Here is a 5239-nt window from a genome sequence, read left to right as displayed (position 1 = left end):
GAAATTTGGAGTGATTTAGTCATACTCCCTGCCTAGGCGTATAATATGCATACTCGTAGTCTTCATAGCCGCCGCCGTTGTGCTGGTAGTCGTCGCCTTCTAAGTTGCCGGCGTCGTCGTCGGCTGCTTGTCGTCGGCTGTCGTCGGGCGGCGCTCGTGGCTCGAGCGAGGGTAGCGCGGGCGGGGGATATCGCCGGCCGTGATGTAGTCCATGACGCTCTGCGAGTCCGGCCGTACCACCATAGCCGACGGCCGGCCTCGTGGAAGTTTCCGGGAGGCGGACCGTCCTCCTCATACACGGCGAGCGCCCTCTCACGCCGATTGATGAAGAAGGCGTCCCAAGTATGCTGGTTATCGAGATGCCGGCGGGGATTCATCCGCTGCTCCGGCGTGAGGTCGAGGTAGTAGTGGTTCGTGATGGCCGCCGGCGCGCGGTACCACGAGGGACGGGAGGGACCGGCACGCCGCCGGCGCTTAGGCTCCGGCCCGGCGAGGGACGCGGTAGCCCGGTGGGCAAGGGTAGTTCGAGGCGCAAAGCTCCTCCACTGCTGGTAGGTTAGAGTGGGTGCGGTGGAAGCCATGAGAGAGTGATGAGAGATTGTAGAGATGTGATAATGCTGGCCAAGCCGGGCTACCTATATGTAGTGACAAATGGCGGGAAAAATGGGAGCGGGAAGACGAGGAGGCGGGAAGAAAGAGGCGGGGAGAAAGTGGCGGGAAGAAATTGGCGGGAAAAAATTGGCGGGAAGAAAGAGGCCGAAAGAAATTGGCGGGAAACAATTGGCGGGAAGAAAGAGGCGGGAAGACGGGGAAGAAATGGCGGGAAGACGAGGAGGGAAGAGGGGGTCGGCGGAAAGAGGCGGGAAGAGGGGGCCAACGAACTTTTGAATTGAATTAGTTTTATTTTTATGAATTTTTGATAATTTGTATTTTTAAAATTTTGAATTGAATTAGTTTTCTTTTTATGAATTTTTTGATATATTATATGTATTTTAAACATTTTGAAATGAATTAGTTTTATTTTTCTGATTTTTTTGATACATTATTTGTATTTTTGAGATTTTGAAATGAATTAGTTTTATTTTTCTGAATTTTTTGATATATTATTTGTATTTTTGAGATTTTGAAATGAATTAGTTTTATTTTTCTGAATTTTTTGATATATTATTTGTATTTTTTGAGATTTTGAAATGAATTAGTTTTATTTTTCTGAATTTTTTGATATATTATTTGTATTTTTGAGATTTTGAAATGAATTAGTTTTATTTTTCTGAATTTTTTGATATATTATTTGTATTTTTGAGATTTTGAAATGAATTAGTTTTATTTTTCTGAATTTTTTGATATATTATTTGTATTTTTGAGATTTTGAAATGAATTAGTTTTATTTTTCTGAATTTTTTGATATATTATTTGTATTTTTTGAGATTTTGAAATGAATTAGTTTTATTTTTCTGAATTTTTTGATATATTATTTGTATTTACGAGATTTTGAAATGAATTAGTTTTATTTTTCTGAATTTTTTGATATATTATTTGTATTTTTGAAATTTTGAAATGAATTAGTTTTATTTTCTGATTTTTTTGATATATTATTTGTATTTTTGAAATTTTGAAATGAAAAGTATTTTGAAAAAAGGCCTTTAGTCGCGGTTGGCACGGCCAACCGCGACTAAAGTCTCTCGCGAGAACGCAAATTGGAGCGAAAAAAATCCTTTAGTCGCGGTTGGGGTCACCAGCCGCGACTAAAAGTACCCTTTAGTCGCGGTTGGGCTCCCCAACCGCGACTAAGGTTGGGCTATAAATGCCCGCGCGGGCGGCGCCCGCGCTACTTCTTCTTCTCCCGCGCGCCCATCGTCTTCTCCGCGAGTGTCTGCCCGGCCAAGAGCAGCGTCGCCGCCCCGCCTCCCGACGCCGTCGCCGCCTCCGCCCGCGCCTCGACGACCTCGCCGCGGCCCTCGCCTGCCGCGCCCTTGCCGAACGGAGTCTCCGCCGCCGCCAAGGTAACGGCCGGCGCGCCCTCGATCGCCTGCCGCGCGCGCGCGCGCCGGGCGCGCGAGACCCCGCCGCGCGCCCTGGCCTCGCACCGCCGCCGTCGCCGTCCTAGCCTCGCCCGCCGCCGCCGTCGCCTCGCTGCCGCGCCGTCGCGCGCCCGGCCGGCCGGCCGGTTACGAGAGAGAAAGAGAGGAGGGGAGAGAGAGAGAGAGAAGATATGAGCAGCCGGCCTTTTTTGTTTTTTGTTTTTTGTTTTTTAGTAAACGAGATCTTAACTAATAACAAAACAAAAACAAATATAAAAATAACTAAAATTTGATTTTAAAAAACTAAAAATTGACTTAAAAAGTTTGTCTAAAAAAAACGAAAATTTGACTTAAAAAAGTAAAATTTGACTTAAAAAAACTTGCGCGCTCGCCCGGTGTGTATACGGAGGGGCGCCGCGCGACCCTCTCGCGCGCTAGAGAGAAAGAGAGAGAAAGGAGGGACCGCCACCGCCACCGCCATTTCGCCACCGCCCTTTCGACACCGACCCCGCGTGTATACGGAGGGGCGACGAGGACGCCTTCGCCGCCCCCTCCGTATACGCGCGGGGTTTTTTGTTTTTTACGAGAGAGAGAAGGATCGGCACCGCCACCACCACCGCCACCACCACCACCACCGCCACCGCCACAAAATTTAGACTTAATGATCAAAATTTTAACTTAACAAAATTTTATTTGGGATCGAGAGGGGGCGGCGAGGGTTATGTGTCCTCGGCACCGCCACCGCCCTCTCGGTCACCGCCACACCGGTCTCTCGGTCACGCGGTCATCTGCGTCCCCCTTTCGCCACCGCCACCGGTCTCTCGGTCACGCGGTCACTGCGTCCCCCTTTCGCCACCACCACCGTTCTCTCGGTCACGCGGTCACTTGCATGCGAGGCGAGGTCGATCGTCCGCATATACACATCTAATACACGCGTCCCCCTCTCGCCTCCCTCGTCGCCCTCTCTCTTTATATGTAGAAGAGATGTGATAATGCTTGGCATATACACAATTAATTTGTTTTGACTACATGTTTTCGGGAGCGACATATGGCGGACGATAGAGGTGACCCGATTACGGACAACTATGATCCGGACGGCTGAAGAACATATCTTCGGCATCATAAAAGCGATGTTATATATGTGCCGGCCGGAGAAGAAGAAGATGATATCTCTTCTTATCGAACCTTGAGGGTGAAGATGAAGGGCGCCGTCGGCAAGATGATGCCGAAGAAACGTCGATAAACGACGATCTTCGGTTGGAAGTAGCAACCACCTCCGGCGCCGAGGTATATATATATACATATTGAGCGTACGGTGATACAACTAACTGATTTGAATAAATTAATGTGTGTGTACTAACGCGCGCGACTCTCTTTCTTATTTTAGCCCTCGGCAGGATCGTCGAAAAAATCGAGTACGTCGTCGTCAAAGCGTGGCGCAACCAAGACGATGAAAGCGGGAGAAACATGCACCATCGATGTTGTCGACGAAGAAACCGGCAGGCCGGCTGGAGCCCAGCAAGAACGCCACCAAGTTTGTCGGCCAATGCGGAGCCGTTGTTAGAGACAACGTCTCGATCACCCGCCGGGAGTGGAATGAGCCAAAGAAGGCACGTGTTGGTTTCACTTTTGTCGAACGAGAGAGAAAAAAAGATTGCTTCAACAAGCTTATGGAACATTTCGTTCTACCTCCGGAATACCGCAAATACGATGAGGAGGGTAACAAGATTGCGGAAAACAAGAAGAGGCGCAAGCTAGTCAAACGGATTCGCTCTTTCTAGGATGGCCAACGCATTCCGGAAATACAAGCAAAATCTAGCCCATGACTTTGTCAACCGGGGCAAGACTCCGGATTTCAAAGGACAATATGAGAAGCTGCAACATGATTGGCCAGAATTTGTGAAGCAAAAGAAATCGGAGCGGATTCCTTGAACTATCGAAAAAAAATAAGGAAAATGCGGCCAGAAGGAGTACAATCATAAAATGGGGCCGGGGAGGGTATCGCTTTTGGCAGCCTAAGTGGGAGAAGATGGAGAACGAGGCGAGGGCGCGAGGAATCCGTCCGAGGTGCGGAGGGATGGGACCCAAGGGCCAAAAGCTGGTGAGTACGGGCATGGGGGATCGGCTGAACCGGAGACGAGGGGAGTGTGTTTATCGGGGCAAAATAATTACACCCACCCAAAAGCTTATTGAGGCAATGAGGGATGCTCAAGAGGGGAGGATCGGGTTCAACGGAGAGAACGACGCCACGACAAAAGCCCTCGGGAATCCTGAACACGGAGGACGTGTACGAGGCATGCCAGGGGACATTTCGTGGAAACTAGGGTTCCCCCGGAAAAGATGACCCGTCACGGTTACGGAAGCCAGTAAGAGAAAGATGGATCGGGATGCGGATGTTGTGGCGAAGTTGGTAACGGAAATGGATGTGATGAAGAAAACGCGTGAGTGTACTAGTCGCCGAAAGAGATGCAGCTCGGGCGCGGCATGAAGATCATCCAATGGATCTCGGAAGCCGGCGGCGGAGAAGAAGCGGCGTGGCTTCCACGGAGGCCTCACCCGGGCTGGTGCCACCGAGCGATAGAAATTACTGCACCGGAGCCTCGGTGGTGGTCGGAGATTACTTGCACGGGAGCCTCCTCGCTACCCCGTGGACGATATAAAGGAGATGAAAGCATGTCATACGTATTATCCTATCGGGAACATGTCCATGAAGGTAGCCATCGGCGGTGCTTTACCACGGAGCACTCCACCACAACAACCCCATTCAAGATGGCTATGCTCGTGTCACGGTGGAGGAGATAGTCCAAGGGTTTGAGGACCTGGACATTGACATTGCTACACATGAAGGGGTGAAAAGACTTGGAGATGTCAAGCGCCGGTTCATTCTATGGCGAGAAGAAATTTATCAAGTTTCCAGGCGAGGCGCCAACAAGTCCACCCCCGTACGGTGGTGGTGGTGGCGGTGGCGGTGGCGGTGGCGGTGGCGGTGGCGGTGACGGTGGCGGTGGCGGTGACGGTGGCGGTGGTGCTTCACCTAATACACCTCATTCACGTCAGCGACGCCGCCCCCAGTCCTCGTCGGCGGGTGATCGGACACGGTGCCAGCCCCCAATCCACCTCCCGGCGAAGAAGCGAAGCGAGTCCTGGGTTATTAACCGGGACCCTTACGTACCTAAGAAAACAAAGGTACCGGAGGTATCACTGAAACCTCTCCCCAC

This window comes from Lolium rigidum, chromosome 7, assembly GCF_022539505.1.
Source record: "Lolium rigidum isolate FL_2022 chromosome 7, APGP_CSIRO_Lrig_0.1, whole genome shotgun sequence".
Lineage (NCBI taxonomy): Eukaryota > Viridiplantae > Streptophyta > Magnoliopsida > Poales > Poaceae > Lolium > Lolium rigidum.
This window is presented reverse-complemented; position numbering follows the sequence as displayed.